The sequence below is a fragment of the Oreochromis aureus genome, linkage group 12 (assembly GCF_013358895.1).
Source record: "Oreochromis aureus strain Israel breed Guangdong linkage group 12, ZZ_aureus, whole genome shotgun sequence".
NCBI classification, from domain to species: domain Eukaryota; kingdom Metazoa; phylum Chordata; class Actinopteri; order Cichliformes; family Cichlidae; genus Oreochromis; species Oreochromis aureus.
The window spans coordinates 4,509,191-4,533,508 of record NC_052953.1 but is presented as its reverse complement, the minus strand read 5'-3'; the positions used below and the strand labels follow the sequence as shown (position 1 = coordinate 4,533,508).

General features: G+C 38.5%; 1 protein-coding gene and 1 long non-coding RNA gene across 2 annotated transcripts in view; both read left to right on the top strand.

Annotated features, from left to right (window-relative positions):
* Window positions 1-24,318, top strand: part of cfap299 (cilia and flagella associated protein 299) — an 83,821-nt gene that overhangs the window by 31,456 nt on the left and 28,047 nt on the right. The gene's annotated exons all lie outside the window — the stretch shown is intronic.
* Window positions 13,950-15,714, top strand: LOC120443121. The gene is made up of 4 exons (XR_005615155.1): window positions 13,950-14,090; window positions 14,957-15,212; window positions 15,378-15,545; window positions 15,666-15,714. It is a non-coding gene; the product is annotated as an uncharacterized LOC120443121 (long non-coding RNA).

The following is a 24,318-nucleotide window of genomic DNA, read 5'->3' as shown; positions in this document are numbered from 1 at the left end:
TTCCCACTGAAATACCAAAGATTTGAGCTCATGTTTTTACTTTTGCGCTCCTAAAAGTCTTACTGGCTAAATTCTCAGCATATTTTCATGTCATTGTAATACATATTACATGTGTATGATGCTCCTGCCAGAGAAAAATACAGATGGTTAGAATATATTTACAAAATCTGGAGGTTTAAGTTAATTACATTTAAATCACCTCCTTTTAAACATGGGGTATCTGTTGTCAACATCTGTTTTAATTCAGTGTACATTCAGCTATATTACTTAATTTCTTAACCTGATGGCGGAGAAAAAGGTTATTTTATCAGCAACTCAAAACATTAACACTAGGCAGAAAAGACTCACGCAAAGAACATAGTGTTATGGTGACTCACATTAATTACACAAGGCTTTAGACCAAGTGGATAAAATGAAAAATAAAATGTATATCGTGGTTAAGAATTATCTGACACTTTAACCTGCTATATTTAAAAATAGGTGCTAAGACTGATAGATGTATTTGCATTAATGAGTCTTGTTGGAAGGTAAACAAGAGTGAAATAAGTATACACCCTTATTTTTCCGAAAAGCAATATGTAACCCATTTATCTGATTTAAGATAACGAGCTCCGAAGACTTGTTTGTCATGTATTTTGAATGCTTTGGAGTGGCTACTCTTAATGTAATAGTCTCAAAATGAAGCATTTTCTTTTCTTTTTTAGAACTTGGTGTGTCACAGAGTAGTGACGTGAAAAAGAAAGATTTTACTGGAGTTTATGCAGCCCTGTGAAAAACTAAGTACACTCTGTTTCCATAGGAATTAAGGTGGTAGATCACAGGCAGGTTCACGTGCAGAGTTTTCTGGACTGAAGCGTTCAGGTGTGCGTCAGAATGCAGCAGTTACTTTAGAGAAGCAATTGTTGTGTCCATCCATCTGGTAAGGCTTATAAGGCCATTTCCAAGGAATATGAAGTCCATCATTCTAGAGCAAGAAAGACTATTCACAAGTGAAAAATATTCAAGAGAGTTGCCAATCTTCCCAGGAGTCACTGTTCCAGCAAATTCACCTTAAGATCAAACCACGCAGTGCTGAAAGAAAGGCCTAAGAGCTCACAATCTACAGGCCTCAGTTAGCATGTTAAACATTAAAGTTCCTGACAGCACAGTTACAAAAAGACTGAAAATGTATGGCTTGTTTGGAAGGGTTACCAAGAGAAAGTTTCTGTTCTCTGAAAAGAACTTGGAAATGCAGCTTAAACTTGCAAACCACAAAACTTCAGAACCACAAGACTGACTCTCAGATTTCATCAACCTCGGTCAAGGATTTGCTGGCCATCCCTTAATCTCAACTGTGGACCAAGGGTGACCACACTTTTTCAATTCAATTTTATTTATATAGCGCCAAATCACAACAGCAGTTGCCTCAAGGTGCTTTATATTGCACAGTAGATCGTATAATAATAGATACAGAGAAAAACCCAACAATCATATGACCCCCTATGAGCAAGCACTTTGGCGACAGTGGGAAAGAAAAACTCCCTTTTAACAGGAAGAAACCTCCGGCAGAACCGGGCTCAGGGAGGGGCGGGGCCATCTGCTCAGGGAGGGGTGGCCATCTGAAACGTTTTCTGTTTCTTATATATATTTTGTTTATTTTTGGGGGGGGAGGCACAGAAAATGCCTGTTATCTTTTATAATGTTTTATCTTCTCTTCCAAGCAATTTCAATGGATCTGTTTTTTAGATTTTCCTTAATGTTATTTCACCTTTAGCTTATTTTTCCAAAAAAGTTGATTCTGTTCATCTAGACCAGGGGTGGGGAACTCCTGCAGTGGTGTCCTGCAGGTTTTAGATGTGTCCTTGATCCTCCTCAATATGTCTTGAAGTTCTCCAGAGGTCTGTAAATGAACTAATCATTTGATTCAGGTGTGTTGACCCAGGGTGATATCTAAAACCTGCAGGACACTGGCCTTTGAGGCCTGGAGTTCTCCACCCCGGATCTAGACGTAGCGTTTTCAGTGGGAGAGTGAAGATGTCACTTGGATGAGTGAAGAAACGTTTCATCCCACTGAAAACGTTGCGTCCAGATTAACAGAATCAACTTTTTGGGATTTCCTTACATGGATGATTGAGCACGTATCAAGAGATTTAGCTTGTCTTAAATGTTTTAGTGTGGTTTGTTTTCAATTTTTTAAGTGATGCACTTTGCTATTTGAAGGTACGTTTTAAATTAAGTTTATTACTATCAATATTATTATGAGTTTATGCATTTTCAGCAGACAATCTGCAGAACAGAGGTGCAGTTCTGCAATTGTGGCGTCACGCTTATTTATAGTGCCATGCAGGTTGAGAGACATGTCTGTATTCAGTGACATATATGTCACTGTATTATGATTTGATTAGGTGGTATGGCTCTACACTTTGTTTAGTTGTTTTTAAATGTGCTGGTGGTAGCACTACTTTTTCTTCTCCAGTAAGTGTGGGAATTCAGAATGATAATTTAATTTAAAATTCAATATACAACCTGGACCTAAGTAAGTGGCAGGGAAATGGATGGATGGATTTTCCAAACCTGTGTCCTTAATGTGGGAGCAGAAGCTTGAATGAGCTGCCAGAAAAGTCTTAGAAAGTATGTTTAAGAATCAAGTGGTGCATTTTCTGGTTGCAGTAACACAGTTTTTGGTTGAAATAAATACAAGAAATTGGACATTAGCATGAGACGGACTAAAAAAGCTCACACCTATCATCAGAAAAGCCAAAGAACATATCACACCACTGTTCTCCCTTCATTTGATTCCAACACGGAAACAAGTCTAGCAAGTTGCTAAATAACAAAGTTTATTACAGGAGCCTACCACAGCATTTTTTTTTTTTTTGCCTTAACATCACACATGCACACACAAATTAACACTTAACCACAGTTTTCTCAGTGGCTGGCAAGAACTCACCTGCTGCTTTAACTATTTTCTTTAGTTGCCTACCAAAGTGGCTGGTACAGTAGATAAACTTCCAAACCACAGCCAGATTTCCCCCAGTATTTAGCTAAGAGCTGGTATTTACTTCCTTTCCTGCCCTCTTGCTGTGTGCCCTTACAGTACTTCCAGCTTGACTGTATTTATCAGCAATGTATTTCCAGGCACCATCTGGCTGAGCTGACATGCCATTGGTGGACTGGCTGTAATATCGATATCTCCCTCATTTATCTTATCCCCTATAACACAAAAACAAAAGAAAATCAGCTCATCTTGTCTTAGCAGAAAATAGTCTGATATCAGGCAGCAGAGGCCAAGAAAAGGGTGAAAAAAGATAAACATGTTTGCACTACCAGACATGGAGCGTTGTTCTTATTGCTTTGGACAATGTTAGTGTTGTCTTAAACCACAAGCCCCCCTCTTTAGTTATTTCAAAGCAAAGCAGAGATCAAATGAAATCACAGTCTCTATTATTCTTTTCCTCTTGCAGGGCTGAACTGAAGTGCATTTCATGCTTTAAAAAACACAGTAAAAACACTGTGAATTCCCTGCGTTGCAGTGTGACAGCCGGCGATTGCAGGAGCCTCATGGCAAGCCCAAAGGGGGAGCTTCTCAGCAGAGCTGCAGGCCAACTAAAACAGAATCATGTTTGAACACCTATTTCCACTGGGATGGAGGAAGGAGGGGAGCACTCCTTGCTTTAATCAGTCTTAAAACAGGCAAGCCTTTGATAAAGACCTTGCTCCGTACATTTATCTTCTTCCTCCGAAGGTTGTGCTGGCTTATGTCATCTACTTTGATCCCAGTTTTTTGGAGCGCAGTGTCGGACATATCTCTGCCGCTGATAACACACCGGTCAGGTTGTGATGTAGAAAATTTAAAAAAAAGAACAACCCCGAAACCCTGACCCCCACCTTCTCTGCTGTGAGTGTATGAGAGTGTGTGGTATATAATACCTCCCACGTTTTTTTTTTTCGTCCTCTTTATGGAAACAGGGTCATTAATTTTCCAAGGGCTGTCATAAACATCACCTCCTGGTTAAAGAGGAGCTGTGACAGGGTGCTGCCCCACAATGTGTGAGGGCAACAATATTTGACTTGGACGTGTTCCTGGTGATGAGGCCAAACCCTGCAGCAGGCCTCTTGGCAGATGTCATGCCTGAGTGCTTTGGAATAATGCTGATAGGAGCTGAGCTGGACTGGACTATACCCATGACAAACTCAGCTTTTATCTGTGCATCAGCATTCAGGGCACGCCAGGCAGTGGCACAACTCTTTGTCTGCACAGACTCAAGTTGTCATACAGTTAATTTTACATCAGTACCCTGCCTCACTGATTGAAGTAAATGGCTGTCCAAACTACACCTAGCCACTGGTAAAATAATAATAAAAAAGCAACTTTCCATCAATTGGAGATTGATGTCACAGCATGAGCAGCACAAGACACGATGGCTGAAAAACGCCCTTTTTTTTTTTAACACAGTGCTGCCCGTTTTTAGTAACAAGGTATCTAAAGTTGGGGAAGGGAACAAAATAATTCAGCTTTGTATTTGAAACCCTGGCCGACAGCAATTAGTATAGATTTAGGAGATCATAATAACCCAAGCTTAACCTTCCTGTAAAGACTAAAAGAATATCTGAACACTTGGAGGAAGTTCACCAGGAAGACAATGGGAATATTGAGAATTCTTCTGCGTCATTAGGGAAGACCGGGATTAACAGAGCCTTCCTGTTTGTGACCAGCTTCGGGCCAGACGAGCCTGTGATGTTGCCATTAAAGCGAGACGATAACCTTTGAAAGTATACCCTAAACAGGCCAGCCACAGGGGGCATGTTTTCTTTCTCGTGACACATTGAGCTGCCACTTAGCCCCCACAGAGCAAATTCAGCTCGCCCCCTTCTCCGTCCAGCCCGGGGCCAACTGACGGATCATAAACTGATACTAAAGGAAGGGTTCACAAAGAGAAATTTACGATTACGGTTTGTAAAATAACTTTCAAATTACAAGGAGTGGAGGCGCTCTGTTTTGTGTCACGGTGGTGTGGTCACTGTAGCGCAGCCATGTTTAAGGTCCACAGGTGTGAGCTGTTTGGTACAGAGCTCTGCAGCACTTGACCCCATCATCATTAGTCATGCCAGCTCAGTATGCTTTATTTGATTGCTGCTCACTGCAATTTTTCTGGGAAATGCTTATTAATGTCTTGGTAATGTTTTTGACACACATAAGTGTTCTCACATATTTGTTCTGCGCCTCATGTTTTTGACAATCCAAGATAATTCTGTTTAAAATGAGACAGGGACACACCTTCACTTTGGAATCACATTTCTTATGTTGCTGTCTTGGTCACAGTTTGTAAACATACAGTTTTCAGTCATATAATATTTGAGTTTAATATCGCCCCATCATATGGGTTTAGATAACCAGATCCACAGGACATAAGCTTAAACAAAGTGCAAGAATGACAGTGTTGACATGTCAGCCAACTGATATAAACAAATACATATAACATTCAAACTCTAACAGCCTAAGAGAAATGGTTTTTGGTTTTTGGTTTTTTAAAATAAAATAATTTATTTATTATTTTTGAAAATGAAAACATTTCTGAAAATACACAAAAAATTGAAAAAATAAAAATAAAAATTTCTAAAATAAAAATTCTAAAGTACCCAGAATGCACCAGTATACACAGCTGATATAAGCCTCATAGAGTACAATAAGGTGCATGATGCTGTACTTTGTATGGACATTGATAGGTATGCCATTACAATATGTTTGTATCCTTAAATATAAAATTTTATTATATAAAATAATACCTTTCCGAGTTACTTCACCCTTATATTCCTTCACGGACCCTCAGATCAGCTGACCAGCTGCTGTTGGTTGTCCCAAAATCAAGGCTCAAATGCAGAGGAGAGCGAGCCTTTTCAATTATGGCCCCAAAACTTTGGAATACGCTGCCTTTAAACATTAGACGGGCATCTTCGTTTCCTGTTTTTAAAACGCTTTTGAAAACACACCTTTTTTCGATAGAGTTCAGACTGGCGTGAGTTGATATTTGTATATGTGTTGTGTTTATATTGATAGTTTATGTGTTTTATTATGTTTTATGTAAGTGTCAGTGGTTTTATCTTGTGTTTTACACTTTGTTTTTGTACAGCACTTTGGGCAAACCTTTTGTTTTTAAATGTGCTATATAAATAAATTGGATTTGGATTTTGGATTTATTAGAAAATCTATCAAATTGTACATTGAATCCTCTGGGCGTTTTAATCCTCTGGAGTAAAACGCCCCTGGTGTGTAAAACACATGGCTTAATATAATGTGTTTGGCAGAAAACTACATTAACGAAAAAAGCAGATCTTAATATGGAAATCACTTAGAGACCATAAACAAATTCAATTGCTGCTTGATATTTAATAAAAATGTCGATTATAGTTCAAAATCAATGTGTAATTTAAAAAAAAAAACCTGAAACCTTTTGAGGCCTTTCTACATAATACCCAACAGCTGTGGGGTATTACGTACATTCAGTGTGGTTACAAGTACAGTCTTCATGTTGTTGTTTACTGTGCAAAAGATAAACAAGTTGTATGAAGCTCTAAACACTGACTGGCTCACGTTCTGACAGCCTGTCCACGTTGCGGAAATGCTTTCACTGGAGCTTAAGCCTGTGTTAAGAGTGAGTTCATCCAGGCATGCCCTGTTTTAGCCTTCACTCAGAGTAAACACAACTAATAAGAGTCTCTAAATAAACAAAGAGTCCTTACAAAAAATGTGCAGTACTACAGCGACAGCAGTAGAGATCAGCATTTAGAAAGAAGAAGACATTTATTTGTTGTGAATGACAAATGTGAAAGGGTGCAAGGTGCTTAACCTCAGCTGCTCCAGTGAACCCCATTTAAACTAAACTGTGTGGGCGTGCTATGAGTGGGTGATCGCTGATGACTCCAGTCAGAGAATAAGCGAGTAAAGAAGAAGTCAACTTAACATTTTATGAAGTTGTTTGATGTTTGGGTAAATCTTTTTCCCCTTAATCTGAAGAACAGATTATCAGATTTATCTAAACACACACTCAGAATACTGCCGCTTTTATAATGGTTGCTCCCAAATGTGCGAATGTCTTGGGTAATATGATACACATAGGAGTCATAATTTGCAGTATTAAGTGTCAGCCACAACAATAATCCATCTGCCTAATAGTGTCCACAGGAATGTGAGACCTCTGAAGGTGTCCCGTTTTATCAGTCACCTGGACTCTAACAGCAAAACCTTTAACTTGTGAGATGGGGTCTCATGGGATGGGAGGATCCCACATATCCTCAGCTGGATTAAACTTCCTTAAACAATTTCTGAACAGCCATCGTAGTGTGGTGGAGTTCATTATTCTGCTCAAACTGTCACTGCCACCAGGGGATACTTTTCACAGTATTTGGTGTGCTTGGGACATAGTAACATCCACATGAAGGTTTTCCCAGCAAAAACAACGCAGAGCATCACTACGTTCCCTGTTATTCCTTCTTCTGATTTTGCATTTTGCTGTCTTCAGTGCACCCAACAGTCTGCACCTAGTAAAAGGAAAAGTGATTCTTCATATGCCATTTTTGTATTTTTAGTCATTTTTTATTTTGTCAGGGACTAATAAGTGATGAACCCATCACCAGGATTGGCTAGTGGTAAGCACATTTTTGTTCCCTGTGTGCATTAATGAGTGTTTGGTACCTATGACCCTATAGCTGGTGCACCAGTTTGCCTACCCCCTTGTTTTGGAGAATCTTTGACCTAACCGTCCATCAAGATTAGGTTCTTGTCAAAGACACTCAGGTCTTTAAACACATTAACTTCCAGAACTGACACCCACTGACCAATATGCCGGTTCCAGGTGCCTTTGTAATACAGTTTTTAACTTGACCTGTCAGTCATTATAATATATTCATGTCTGTTTTGGTAAAGATTTTATTTCTAATTCAAATTAGAGTTTAAGAATAACACCAAATATGAATGGGAAAAAATTACGAAAACAAATCATAATACATTTCTGTTGGAAACAACACTTTCTTTATGGGCGGGCTCTAACTCTGTAGAGCCAAGTCAAAAGAGTTATTGCCTTTATTCACTCATCATGATCACCAAACAGGAGACTGCTGCCTCATTGAGATGGCTGGCATTCTTGGTACTTTCGCTGACATGTTTGGTCTGTAACGAACAGGCTTTGAAAGCTTCTGTCAACGGCAGAAATGCCTAATAACGTGGAAAGAGTTTGTCTCAGGTCAAAAGAATTAACCTCTAGTTGTGTGCGTGGCTAAACTTGGATAAGAGTCAGACAAGGGGCATGATAGTCAGGTCTTTCAAGATTTATTTTGGGTCCCTCCCACTCTTAAAAACACACTTCAGTTAATTTTACGCAGCCTGCTTGGTATGTGTAAGATTTCCTCCTCATACCACCACACACCCTCATTGTTCCCCACATAAGAACACTCAGCATACTTTCAGATTAGCTGAAACTGAGGCCGTGGCATATTGGGTCGTACTATGAGGACATATGTTTGCCTTGTTAGCCTATGGAGCTCAGTGGCTTAATGCTGGTATTTTAAATGGGCAGACTGGCAGACTTGTTTTTATTTACATTTTAAAAAGCATTTTAACTTCTTTGGAATTGGAGTACTCCAGACAGGATGGATGGATGGATGTTTTCTGATATGCTACCTTTGCAGTTAAGGTGTAGGAAACTAAAACCCTTTCATGACTTTAGAAAAAGATTTTAAATATAAATATATTAAATGCTTACCTGGAGATTGGGCAAAAATGTGCCATCCTTTGTAGTCACACACTTCATACTCCCAACCATCTACCCCTACTTGCCCATACTGTAACATAAACCTCTTAACAAAAACCGAGGTGGTCAGAATTTAAATTCCCCAAAACAATATGCTCATATGTTTTTATTGAAGCAGTTAATAGCTGCAGTCCTGCATTAAAATGCATGATACATATTTTCCACATCAATCAGTGAAAAACTGAAAAGTACAGCACCAACCAGAATCAGGGGCCATTCCCCTCTGTTAGAAGTTGTGCCTTTAGAATTGCATCTCTTACAGAAGCAAGGCACAACTTTTACTTTGAAGGTAAATGTAAATGTAATTGGCAGCTGTCTGCAGACAAGTCAGTGTCTTCCTTGCAAACTATGGAACGCAATAACAAGGAGTTGTTTGGTGCAGCACCCTCTTTGTGACTGATTTCACAACAACTGCCAGTAACCTCCAGCAACCTCTCGCCAACCAGTCAAGGAATACACAAGTTTGCCTAGTGACCAGAGGTTTCCAAGAGAGTCCAACTGGTCTCCAGGCCTGTATGACTGAGGACTAAGTTGGTAAGTGTGAATATCACAGTAAATATGCACAAGTTAGTCTGAGGCATGGCCTTAAAACAGAAGAAAACCAAGCTAAAGAGGACCATTTTACTTTCGAGTTCTGCGTTTCTTTCTCTTTCAGTGTGTTGCCTCCTCCAGCTTCAGATAAAACATGTGCCTCTCACTAGCAAATGTGGAATTGTGACATTGCTAAAGAACCACAAAACCTCTTAAGGATGAGGTGGATAGATGGGGCACAACTGTGTGACTTTTATATGTAGAACCACTGTTCTTTCTTATTGCCAATGTTGGCTTCATTTAACCCTGCCAGAGTTCTTTCCTCATCATTCATTAAGAAGTTCTTTTAAGGCCGTGACCAAGACTATTCCCTAACCTTCCACCAAGTGCTTTCTATAAACCAAACCATAAGCTATATTTACTTAACCTTACCATGTGTGCACATAAAAGTGAAACCATATCCTAGCCACAGAAATATTAGATCAGTCATTTGCTGTTTTTGTTTTTATCGTAAATAATAATAAATATTACCATTTAGGTGCATTTGTTGGCAACAGTTAAACCATTAGCCATTTTTGCACTCTGCATCCGCAGTACCACTTTGATGAACAATCTGACCATTGAACAGTTATAACACACGTGGACTTTTTAAACATATATATTATATTTATATGGCATTATAACCTTAAAAATGCAATATTTAAGTATTCTATAAGCGAAGCTCTCATATTACCATATTCAGATTTCTTAACATAGTTTCATGTCTCCTGAATCCTATCTAGACCTTCAAAAGCCTAATCATTACCTTGTTTTGCAGTGTTTATTTCTGTCAGCTCAATCTTTAATTACCAAACTGGAAATCAATCTCTTGCAGGGCTCTCATTTGTTTGTGTTTCACCACTTAAATTATTAGCTGCATTTACCCACTTTTATCATCACCACCAATAAAATTGTACCACTTTTTTTTTTTTTTTTTTTTTTTTTGAGGGAAGATGAATGTAGGCCAACTTTCCTCCACAGTCTCTCTGACAGAAAGTGGTAATCTAGAAGCTTATTAGTGGATGTAGCAAGTTTGGTCATATTATACTTAATTACAGGCCACGTCCACATATCTTCCCATTTGAAGCTGGTAAATTTTGAACCAAGTTTTCACAAGTTTTCCCTCAAGTTTTCACAGTTAGTTGCCATGTACAATGCTCTCATAGTCAACCTAATGCTCTGTAAGAATCTACCTTTAGCATGTTTAATACTTACCCTATGGACAAAACTAATTGAATTAAGTGCAAGCATTTCCTTTAAGCCCTGCCCAACCCATGCCCTAACAGTCATTCATCTGCCTTAAGAACTGATTGTGCTGTGTACACTTTCCCTTTCAAAGCCTTACACCTGTGGCTTTGTCTGCCTGGGAATGTGTCCACAAACATAAGACTCTGATAATACTGCACCTGTTTTATAAGTTATTTTAAGCAGGGTAAACAATAATCATGGAACAACTCATCATTATGCCGTGAGCTGAGCTATTAACATGGTTATGTATGCGTGTGCGTTAGCTTCAGTTCATAGCCCCACAATTCTTTATACAGCTGCAAAAGCTCAAGAAGTTGGGGTTTTAGTTGAAGGCAAGTTTTTATATTAATGATTGTAGTGTTGAAAAGCTGTCTCATGGCTTTCAAAACAGACAAAAATTATTGTGGTCTTGAATAAAGAGGGGCAGAGAGCAAAGTTCATGCACTTTGGGCTCAATCAACCTTCCTCGGGTCATTATTATGTTAAAATACACCTGTGTAAGCATCCTAAATCATGGTTCAGGGTCCAGCAGTCTTGTTTGTACTAACTGAGATGCACTAGATTCAGACTTTTTCCTAAGTCTACAAGTCTTCTCCCCATGCAGAAGTGATTAATTAAGATTTATGAGGTAAATATCTCAAACACGAGGGAGTGCGCCGTCTGAGAAGAGAGTAAGAGGAAACAATGTAAAAAGTTTTAATGTTCCTGTCCCTTTAGTATCTGTTTATACAGGATAATTGTTACAGATTTTGTACATTGCTGAGTACAAATGCTAATGTGAACAGAAGCCTTACCCAGTCCAGTTCAGGTTGGACCCAGTCAGTCTGTACCTGGCCTCATAAATTTCAGTCAGAGCCTAATCACTCAGACTTTATTCTGGCATATTTATGTTTAACTCATTTGTGTCTTGGCACAGTCTTCATCAAGGTGTTAGCAGATTTCAAGAATAAAGAGTTTCATAGGTTAAGCACAAACACACCATGAGAATAAAGTCATTTCACTTCGTATTTAAAACCCTATATATGCACATGCCTTCCAAAGAGCCTCTTCAACAAAAACTCATTTGAATCCAGGGAGCACTCCTGCTGAAAGTATTCTTCTTAAGGTTTTCTTCTTTCTTTAAGTCTTTCAATTTGATTTTTTTCTTTTATTTACTCCACTTAGGTTTGATTTTGGTAATATTGCTGTGTTCATGTTGCCTTCCTTTTGCTTGAAGACCTAAATTGTAATAGCAGTCACACTGTACGGTATATTTCTGACAATCTCAGGATTTTGTCTCAAGTTAACTTTGATTGTTAGAACGTTACAGCAGCCAAAAAGAAAGACAACTAAATAAAAAAAACTGGGGGCATTTTCTCCCATTCCCCTTTGCAGAATTTCTCAAGATCCATCAGGTTGAGTGGGGAGCATCAGCAACCAATTTCAGATCTCTTTAGAGGTGTTTAGTTGGGTTCAAGTCTGGGCTCTGGCTGGTGCACTCCTTTGTTACTTTGGCTTTGTGCATAGGGCTGTTGTCCTGTTGGAAGATGAACCTTCACCTCAGTCCAAGCTCTGGAGTGCTCTGGACTAGATTATCATCAAGGATGTCTATGCACATTGCTGCATTCTTATTTCCTCTCGACCCTGACTAGTCTCCCATTTCCTGCTGCTAAAAAAAACTTCACCACCGTAGTTCACTGTAGGCATGGTATATATCAGATGATGAGCAGTTTCCTCCAGCCATGATGACAAAGCCAGCCTGACAAAGGCCCTTCTACTCTGATCCTTTAGATTGGCCAGGCAGCCAGCTCTAGGAAGAGTCCTTGTGGTTCCAAACTTCTTACATTAATGGATGATGGAGGCCACTGTGCTTATTGAGACCTGCAGATTTTTTTGTACCTTTTCCCAGATCTGTGCCGCAATACAGTCCTGTCTTATGGGTCTTAAGACAGCTCCTTTGGTTGTGCATGGCTTGGTTTATTATGGTCTGACATGCACTGTCAATTATCGGATGTTACACACACAGGCGTGCCTTTACAAATCAATTCCAATCAACTGAATTTACCGCAGATGGACTGAAATGAAGTTGCAGAACCATCTGACAGATGATTATTGGAAACAGGATGCACCTGTTCTCAGGTCTGAGTGTCATTGCAAAGGCTGTGAGTACTCATATACATATTATATTTTTGTTTTTTTAGTATGTTTTTTATCATTTATAAGAATTTCAAGCAAACTTTTTTCACATTAAGCGATTTGTGTGTGTAATTTTGAGTTGAAAAATCAATTTTATCCATTTTGGAATAATCCTGTGGAACAAGTGAAGCCCTGTGAATACCTGAGATAATTCACCTGATTTAGTCTGACTACAGTCTCATAACTTCCTTGTACACTATCCTGTGCACTGTTATTGCTGCCTTAATGTCGACGATCTATCATGAAATAACGGCAGGACCAGATGTTTATATTATACAAAACAGTGGTAATTATGGGTGCCTGGTTATATTTTAACCAATCTTGAAAGTATTTAGAATTGGCAGGAGAGTCTAGGGTTCTTCCCCCAGGAAAAAAAAGGTATTTAAAACTGCATTTTCACACCAACTAATCTCTTGGATTACTTCAAGAAAATGCATGCTTCACAGACTAGTTAAACTAAAGTTGCTGCAGAGACCAAGAATGCCTCATGAACAGCATGCAATTAGTGGATCAAGGCAGGAAATCATTGTTAGAAAACTGGCTTTTCATTTTTGAAATTATATTCAGAAAAACATTATATCGCCTAAAAATGGTCTTCATGGCTTTTAGTAAATCCTGACGCAATTTGACACATTTGTTATTCATCTGGCGTTTAGGGCACGTTACTGTGAATAAAAGGTTTGGTCTCAATTTAAGTTGATCGACATATGGGCCTTTGCAGGCATCACGCCTGTGACCTTTTAGTTACAAGGTGGTTGCTGCAACCACAAGGCCACCCTGCCGCCTTTAGCTTAGTTGGAGGTTCCTGCACTGTAAGACCGAATAGTAATAGTTTGATAAATGAAATGAGTTCCAACTACTTAAAAACCTGTTATAAGTTAATACACCTTTATTTTTTTGAGTAGTTTGAACAAGTGTGTTTTTTCAAGTTATCAGTACTTGAATATATTGATTAGTTTCTGACATTGCCCTCAAATAATTTGAGTTTTAACACTGACGTCACTTACGTGCCTACGTACGTACGTACGTGCGCCACCTGTTTCTTTATGAAGTGCTGGCAACCATCTTGGATTCCTCGCTTGAGTGCGAATGCCCGCTTGTTACTCGAAAGAAACTTGTGGAAAGTTAATATCCGAACAGAAATAAAAACATTTGTGAAGGATTTTTTTGCTGCATTGCCTTTGACGCTGGATAAAGGAGGACGTGCTGTGGTATGTTACGGACTTTTGAACTGGAACAGCTAACGCTCTGCACTTGGCTAGCTGCATTTACCGCCTATGCAGCAAATTTGTCTTCAGGAGCGCTTTTGTGGTAAGTTTTATTTTTCTGAAACTGTAGTTCTCCTTTGTAATATGGTTTTTATCATCATAAATGTACAACTGTAGCAGGCATTTAAGAATTACATGCATGAGTCGTTTTATCCATGTCGCCTTGGCCCCAAAGTGTTTTGCATGAATTATGCTAATAAGCTCACATTTAGTATAACACATTATTAGTCCCAGCAGAGGCACTACTCATACTTTTCTTATCTCTTATTATTTTAAAAGGAGTCTTTAGAAGGCGTTTCTGGATTTGCAGATTATAAACTACCTTGTGGTTAAATTGTTGAATCAATATGCACTGCTGCGCTGCTTCACACTTAGCGCATACATGGATATTGACTTTGGCTAACCCATTTGCTAACTGGTGGAACTTGAAACTTACGTTTAGTTCTCTGGAGTTGTACATATTAAAACTGGGGCAGCAAAATTGTAGGCACAGGACACACTTACAAAAGCAGTGATTACTCAATACATAATTAGGCGGTATTACTTGGTTTACCTTGCAAATAAATGTAGAAGCTTCTGAACTGTAAAATTGTTGTGCCTGGTCTATTTTAGGTTAACTTAAGGGTGAATCCATCAATAATATATTTACCAAACAGTTATTTTTTCATTTTATTTTATTCTGATGCCCAGTGTTTATTAGTGAAAGACTTATTTTTTTTTTTTCTGTCAGGGGCTGGGTCTGTGACCCAGCATTTTGAGTTTTTATGTATTTTACTTTCTTATGTTATATTGAAATGAGGTGAAGTTCATGTATTGTTGTTATTATTAGTTAAGGTTTAGTTGAGTTCTGGGCTAGTTATGTTTCATCTGTGTCTCCTTGGTTATGTGTCTTTTCTGTTCTCTGTGTAGTCTGTCTTGTCTTCTGTGTTTTACTGTTATGTCCATGCCAGGGCAGAAGTAAATTTTCAGGGGTGAAGATGCTGTTCACCTTGACCAGCTAAGACTACAGATTGTAGATGAAGTCGAGAAAAGTGAAAAGAATCCTGTCCTGATTACAAAGCTGATGCACACAACTTTGGCCTTGCGATGCAAAGAGATCATCAATGATGACCTACCAGTAGGTCAGATCCGGGATTGCTGGCCTACTCTGAAATTCCAGTCCCAGGTAAGAATGTATATAGATGTATCTAACAAGATGTATTTTATATCAACTTCTGTTATCTGGCCTGTCTGAACAAATTATGCCTTTGGAGTGTAAGGATTTTGATGTATTTTGCAAAGATTTGTAGACTAATTGAAACTTGTAAACATAAATTTATCCTGTGTTCAGATCTGTGCAGAATTCCACAGGATTACAAACCTCCACCTGAAGAACCACTTTTATGCTGTGTTGGACCAACATGCTCCCCTGCTCCAGAGCTTATTCAGAAGGAAAGCTGTTTGCACAGGGAACGTGTCTGATGTCCTGTCTCAGCTCTTCAGAAGCTAGAATCTCCAGGTTCGTGGGTTTTTGTCTTGTTTTTTGAGCTTTATTTAATTTGATCAATTTTTCAATTTTAACTACCATTCTTGACTAGGTAAGCCAATAATTTAAAATAAAGATTTTCTTGTGATGTAGGAACAAGCTGATATCCATGCTCAACGTGCTGGCGTGCTTCATGCCCTCCTGCCTATTTGTGCGAAGACACCTCTACCTTCATCAAAACTTCGGATGTAAGTTTTGGACAAAGTTGTGAACAATATCTTAGTAGCATCCTTGTATAGATTTCACCAAACATTGTGACATTTTGACAGTGTGAGAAGCATCTCCATGCTTGGATCTGTCTACAACAGTGTCCATGTCACATAATGGGAAACACTACATGTTTTTAATGTGTGTAGACCTTCTATAATGTTCCTAGCCCAACCATACATCACTGTACAAATGAAAAAAAAAATATAACTCCCATTGACTTTGTTGTTATTGCTACGAAGAGGTATGACTTTGCTTTACTAAAAGTACTATTTTTGTCAGTTTATTTTTCTCAAATCTTTGGTGTGTTGTGGCTTTTTTGTTGTTCAAACAATTGATTTCTGAGCTAGTAATAATCCAGAAATGTGACTTGTATAGATGAAAGTAAGAGAAATAGGAATGCACTAACATGTAGTAATTTTGTTTTCTGTAGATGATGCATACTGATAGACCAGATATTAGTGAAGTGCCACTTGGACTCCTCCTGATCAGAGCCAATTCCAGCGATGCAACATTCTTCTGCCCTGAGAAGACTGCAGTTTTGGTCGAGGGTAACATGATCATTGATTTCACCACCCTGGCTGATGCATTTCTAGTAATATTTGGACTTACCTACGCCCTGCACCTAAGCTACCCAAAATGTTTGGCCAACATTTTTGACTTTATTCAGAAAGTTTTGATGGGTGGGTCTGGAGGGTGGGAAGTTAAAGCCCAAAGTGCTGAGTCTTAAAAATGATCTTTTGGCAGCAGAATAATGTCCAGGATTCCTACACAGCCCTCAAGTGCCTGTTAAAGCAAGTAATTCAGTTTATCATGTTTCCAAGTCTGGATAAGTTTAAAAAGAGAGAGAGAGAGAGAGAGAAATAGAATAAAGAAATCTTTGCAGACTCTGTTTCATACTTCATTATCTAAAAGCCACATCCAAAGTAAAAGGGGTGATTTTATTTTATTTTTTCCCCATCATCACTTGTGTTTTAGTTGATTGTGTTTTTAGTCAGATAACTGTAAATCCATACAGAAAATGAAGGACAATCTCACTACATTTCTGGCTTCTAGGTGGGATCTTGAATGTCACTTAAGGAACGTTCCTCCTGAACTACTCATAACTGACATAAGGCGGTAAGGAGGTTTATAACACTTTGTTTTATGTTTCTAAAGAAGTATTTTTCTATTTAAAGTTTTATTGCTCTGTTGTTGAGACTGTGATTGCACTCTACAAATGTGCATTTTGCATAACCACAGTATTGGCATATTAAAAGGTTACCAATTATATTTCAGTGTATTAGCTGCACTATACGGTAATTTACTTTCATTCAGTTTTCCCACTTAATAATGCAGGATTTTCTTTTCCTTTTGTTTTTTTAATAAAAAGGTCATACTCATGTGTTAATCAAATCTGAATACTCTTAAAACATGTTGTGAAATTCTTTATTTCTAATATTGTAACCTTGTGCCAAAACTGGACATTTCTGACATTATTCCCTATAAAATGTGGTGGATTTATGTCTTTGGGCTTTTTGTCAGAAAAGCTATGTGTTAAAGTAACTCAATAAATTTGTAACTTGAATTTATATTTTCTGTCTTGTGTTTTTACAAGTGTAATTATTTTGGGCACATTTTTTATATCAAATTCAAAACACAGTAGATTTGGATATTACAAGAGTTTGTATTTTAAATTTTTGAGTTGTATTAGCTTAAAATGGTTAACATTTTGAAACTAAATATTAATTCCTAAAAGTTACTTAAGCTAGATTTGTACTTGAAACTCAAAATATGAAGTAGAGAGTACTAAACCAAAATGTGGATATATAATACTTTAAAAACATTTATCAATAGTACTTAAAAATATTTATTTAAAACTAATAAATAAAGTGTGTTTATTTAACTTTTATTTTTAAGTTTTAGTTACTTAAAATATTTTATGTAATCAGTTTCACCAAAGGTTTTGAGTTAACTTAACTTATTGGGTTTTACAGTGTGGCTTGACTCACTTATATGCTTAAATGTTAACAGACTTAATACAGTGGAACTCCATCGTGTCATAAGCAGTGTGTGGTTAGAAAGGCTGGTTCTCATTAGCTCATGGAGTGGAATCAATATCGTGTGTGTACTTTTATGCACACACATTTGCACATGCAGATGTGTTTGTGTCTGTATCTGTGTTTCACGTGAGATCAACAAGTAGGGACTTCCCCTCTTTGGATCTAATCCCCGGCTGCACTGGTCAGATTAATGTGCACTGGGAGCAAAAGTTGACAATTAGAAAAGTGCTTGCTCACTTCAAACCTTCAAAGAGAAGCCTGCTGTGACAGACACGCACCGCAAATGTCAACATTTCAAATGGGGATCCTGGAGATGTGAAATGTTGAAACGTCTCCGAAGACAAGTTGTAATAATGCATAGCATACTTGCTTTGAACAGGAAGGTAATGGCTTCATGTCTGCAAATCACGCTGTGGTAGATTTGCTAAGATCAAACTAATCTCCAAACATTTAAGGAGGAAATTGTGCCCCACCCAGTGGCTTTGAAGTCTGATTTCTTGTCAAAAGATTGACAGTTTACTAAGAACAAGTAAACTAAGTAGAGAATGAATGTGTTAATGTGTCAGTGTGGATTTTACAAGGTGTAACACTGAATTGATTGACAAATCCACTAACGGACATTAAAACACTCCAAATGGCGGGGATTTTTGACCCCTTGATGTGTGCTTGAGCAAAGTGACCCTCTTCATCATTCTAAAGGCAAGCAATATTTTATTTTACTAGATGCTGTCAGCACACAGTAGCTGCTACTGCTTGCTTGTATTTTTTATCTAATAGGAGTTAAATGTAAGATATGGAATCTAGTGTCTAAATCAAAATCTTGGCATGCCTTTCTACTGTCAAAATTAAGTTGTTTTTAAGCTGGCATGACTTTCCATTTAGACTGGCAAAGCTATCCAGGGTGTACCCCTCCTCTTGCCCTGTGACAGCTGGGATATGCTCTAGCCCAACTATGATCCTGAATGGATAAGCGGAAGAGAATTAATGGATGGATGCCTTTCTATCAAAGCTCAAGAAATTAATCAAATCAGTTATAGTGCTTGTGTCATGTTGGGGTTTTAGGTAGCAGCCTGTTCTGTGGGCACTTGCTACATTTCAGAGATTCAATTCAAAGATTCAGTGGATAAAAAGAACGTGTTTAAAATGAAATATGATAACTATTGATTGAACTGTAATGTAATTTCAGGCATGTGGGATTCTTTCATTATAGGAGAATATCAATTCTGTTTAACCTTTCAAGACTTTCATCTTTAGGAGCAAAATCTGGTCCACATGTGTTCTGAAACATATTAGCATTTAGACATTACACAGTTTTCCATTTTTCTGAAAGTCTTGTTCTTCTGTAGCAAAGTCTTTGTTGGTGCCGATTCTCGACCTGGAGAATGTTGAGAATTTTGGGGGGGTTTTTGTCCCAGAAACACAATGTAACCTAACATGTGAGTTGAAATTGAAGCTTGGTGTTTGGATTGTGGTAAACAATATCAAGCTGAAGCTTTCTAAGCATTTACTATGTGGCTTCCTGTATCAGAGGATGCAAGATGTTGAGGAAATGACTTTGAGATTCAGTAATTTTTACAGCTTTATGTGGTTGGTCACGGTTTTGAGTTATGTGGCCTTTGGAAATCCTGCACCAGCAAGATTCGGACACGAGGGCACATGAGGGCACTTCGTTGATCGTAATGACATACCTGTAACATTTCCAAAATCTTGTTTTTACTTGTGTCAGAGATGCTGTGGCATTTCTGTAGTTTGAGTCCATACAAGCCAACCCTTATACAGCACTGTTTCTAAAAAAAGGTTGAGACCCTCTGTAAAATAAAACTACGACTTTTTTATTCTTGAAAATGTATATACTTATTTTGAATTTCACACCAATAGCACTGCAAGTCTTTGGAAACTGTTAAAATTGTTTATAATACTGTTATGATATGCACAGCAAGAGTTTTCTCTTACACTTGCTCAGTGTATATAAAACTCAAGAAGCAGTATTTCTACACAACGAGTGAGCAACTTCACCACATTTGGACCATAACAGACCTGTAGTCAGTAAAAAACGTGGGAAATAAAGACATTAAACCCCTTAGTCTCTCTTCATCTGACAAAAGCAAAACTAACCTTTGTCCAAGACAAAGAAGGAAGGAAAATAATTATGCCTCAGGGGATTTCTGCAAGAGTGTTTTCACAGCGGTCAGCTCCCTCAAAGCATCCCTTTTTCTGTTTTCTGTATTTACTACACCTGTGTTGGCTTTTAAAGTCTCTTGATTTTTTTTATTTTAAACACAGATATTTAATACTTCATGCCATATAAACAACCCTTTTGACAACTTTTTTAACACTGTCTCATAAAAACATTGGATGTTGACTTTACTTCCTGTGTTGACTAGAACAGATAAACTATCAATCCTGGCAATGCATTTGCTTTGTTTCACTGCAACAGATCAAAGTAGGATGCATGCTTGCTTTACATTATTGAGGTCTTTGCTTTTAATTTGTGTAGTTTGAGTGGATTTGCATTAGAAAGTAAGAAACCAGGAAAGGGATAATGGACAGGTGTAACACATGTACACGTAAAACTGAATGGATCACTAAAAATGCTTAACCACAGGCTGTAAGACTTTTCTTTAGAAATTTGAGTTAAAGGTCACATCCTTTAACTCAAATTTCTCATCTTTCTGTGGATGAGAGTCTGCAAACGCTGTTGAAATCTAGGCTTAAATTTGGTGACATTTAATTTGATGTTAGAGAGCAGCTTTTGGTTCATAATGTTTGCGCCACATAGCAAAGACTAAATATTGTAAGAAGTATGAAGTAAATCTTCAGATACCAGCAGTCCTTATAGAAGCTGTTGGTCGCCCTTTAAATTCTACTAAGTGTTGCAGTGAAAGATTGGTATGTGTTTACTACTGCTGGATCATCGTCATGTGGTTACTGTAGCCAACATCTCCGCTTAAAATAGTGACTTTGTGAGCCAGGGCACTGCTGTATCTTCTACGCTGCAGATGCAGCTGACCAATGTAACATGTATTTGCCTCCACTCAAAAATCTGTTAAAACATCCGTCTCAAATAACAGGAAGGGAGTACACTCAAAAATAAAGTTGTTTGTGGCAGCCTTGTTCGAGCCTGCTTTAGAACTACGGGCACTGTGTAATTTCTGCATAGCTGCACTCTGAGTAACTATACAACATCTTAAACCACATTAGAGTTATTTGTCCCCGAGGTGATAATAAGTATTCGGACCCACTAAGATGAATTCCTGTTTCCAGCCAAATGATTCAAGAATCTTCATGTTTGCATCATTTGCTATATGTCATCTTGGTTTAGGCCAGTTGTGGAGATGCAGTCATACTGTAGTTCATAGAAGCTCATAAAATGTGTTTAGTAGCTGTTACTCAGTTTCACATAACATGCAGAAAATCTTCTACTTTATTTTCCCCCTTTGCTGACTTTTCTTTTCTTTTTTTTTCTTTTTTTTGCATATTTGTCAAAGTGAAATGTTTCAGATTACCAAGCAAATTAGAATATTAGACAAAGGTAACCAGAGTAAATACAAATACAGTTTTGAAATGATGATTTCACTTATTGAAGGAAAAATGCTATCTACACCTACCTGGCCCCATGTGCAGAAATAATTGCCCCCTAAACTCAATAACCGTTTGTGCCACCCACCTTGCAATGAGTCTTTCACTCTCAGTGGATGAATTTTCACCCACTCTTCTAAGCAGAATTTTTGTTTCATTCTGCCAAACTGCATGGTTTTCCATCATGAACATTTAGTTTAAGAACGTGCCAAAGCATCTCAATCTGATTTTTTTTTTGGACCATTCAGAGGCAGACCTGCTGGTGTGATCATCAAGATCATTGTACTGCTACATGACCTGAGTCCACCTGATTTTCAGTGCACACGCTGATGGCTGGTCATTACCCTTCAGGAGTTTCTGAGTTCGTGGTCTATCAATTATCAAGTTGTTCTGAAGCAGCAAGGCAGTCCCAGGTCATGACACTGTCACCACCATGTTTGACTATTGATATGATGCTCTTTAAATGAAATGCTCTTTCTTTTGTAACGGGACGCAAACCTTGCAAATTACTTTTTTTAACGTGAGCAGGTGGGTTTGGATAGTTTTGGCTTCTTATACCACTAAACATGCATATTTTATGTTTCCTGATTCAGGCGTTTGTATTAACCAGTGAGGTCATGTGAAGTCAGTGGCAATAGCTTTGATAGCTTTAGAAGGCATAACAAAACAAAGGAAGCAATTAAATAGTTTGGAGAAAAGATATATAAAGAACGTTGTTTTGGCAGTGAAAGCAGTTTAGTTTAAAAATAAAATGTCACTGATTGGTTTATGAAATTTTCTTTATTTTAAGCCTGAGTGTTGTGTTTTTACTGCTGCTATGATTTTGTTGTTGTTGTTGTTGTTGTTGGTTCAAGAAATTACCATATTTGGGCAGGGAATGTTTTAGCTATTGCTAAAAAGATTGGTACCAAGCAAATACAATAATATATCATATGATATAGTTTATCACACAGCAAGCCATGTTATTGGTTAGATAATTCAACTGGAATTAATCGCCTTTTAAATCTTTAAAAGGCGCCATCAGTGCAAACACAGTAGAGAAATCCAGTTTAAATGAGCTTTAAGCCTTAACAAAATCCAGACAGGTGAGTTTTGATAACATTCACCCTCTTGCAGATATCATGAAGAGGAAAACTGTCCATAGAACTCCTTTTCTGTTTGCAAATGTGTATTGCTGAAGGTAGACATTTTAACAAATGTCTTAACTTATGTGATGATGCGACATTATGATCCTCAGTGAGAGGAAGAAGAAGAAGCAAGACAGAATACATGTGTGTGAATGGGAGGGAGACAGGTGCAACAGTAAAGCTGCAAGGAGCAGAGGTAGTGAAGCAAGATGTGTTTAAATACCTGGGATTAACCATCCGAAGCAACAGACAGTGCACAAAATGAAGAAGGAGGTGCAGGCAGGGTGGAGTGAGTAGGATGATTTGTGACAGAAGGATAGCAGCAGGAGTGAAAGGGAAAGGTTTACAAGACTGTAGATCTGCTATGATGTATGGTTTGGAGCAGGTGGCACAGACAAAAAGACAGGAGGTGGAGCTGGAGGTGGCAGACAGACTTTCACTGGAAATAACCAGGATGGATTAGAAATGAGTTCCTCAGCTTAGGTTGAGTATTTTGTAGACAAAGTTCGAGACGAGGTTGAAATGGTGTAGAGAAGGGATGGTGGACATACTGGACAAAGGATGTTGAAGATGAAGGAGTTTGCAAAGAAAAGCGTCTGGACTTCTTTGAGTTGCTTGAAGACGTTTCACCTCTCATCCAAGAAGCTTCTTCAGTTCTGAGGTCAAATGGTGGGGAGTCCCAGATTTAAACCTAGTGGGAGTATCCCCCCACAGAGGGACAAAAGGACCCCCTGATGATCCTCTAATCGCCTGAGCCAAGGTGTGAAAGCGGGTGTGGGTCCCAATCAGCCAGGGTTTCGGGTGAGCTCATTGTGAAACCTGGCCCCACCTTATCATGCGAATTCCTGAGGTCAGATGGCTCAGGATGTGAGTGGGCGTTAAGGCGTCTGGGGAGGGAACTCAAAACTGGATTATAGATGGCAGACAGTTGGTGTCGTAAACCACCGCCTCTGTTCAAAGATGGTCGCTCACAGTGGACATAGATGGCTTCTTTCCTTTGACTACAATGACCTGGATGACTGAGAACCTTCACAGACAGATGTTGAAGATGGAGCTGCCAGGCACGAGGAAAGAGGAAGACCAAAGAGAAGATTCATGGATGTAGTGAAGGAGGCTGGTGTGACAGAAGAGCATGCTAGGGAGAGGTGGAGGTGGAGGTGGAGGCATCCACTGCGGCAGAAGAAAAAAAAAACTAAGTAACTACTGGCCGTCTCAGCGTGTTGTTAGAGCCTGGCTGATGTTGACTGGCCAATCACATGCATTTGCATTTGTGTTTAGATATTGTTTGAAATGCATTCAAATTTGAAATGTGAGGTTTTTCGATTGTTTCTTCTTTTCCCCTAGGAAATAATGCTTGGGCTAATTTAGACGTGCTGTCATCACATAGTTTGTGTGTGTGGCTTCAACCCCATTGTTTACACTGAAAACTGTCTTCATCACATGTGGCAGAGCTGAGAAAGCGGTGTTCACAGAAAGTTACTGAGTAGTTTTTGAAACATATTGCTAGAAAGTTCAGCCCCAGTAATCCATTGTCATTCATGTTCTCCTGGTCCTTTTTTAGCATATCTCTTTCAGTGAAAACAACTTTGTTCTTTCACAGCACTAAATCAGTTGTTACAGATGGTACAGCGTGTAGCACAGTTGACAACATTGCTTGCACGGCCTGTTTTCACACAGATGTATAAGAAATCAAATCCTCAGCACGGCTACAGTTACCTGAAGGTCTTCACCTTTGTTCCGCCAAGAAAACACAGCAGCTTCCATTCTGAGCAGCTCCCCACCGAAAAACAA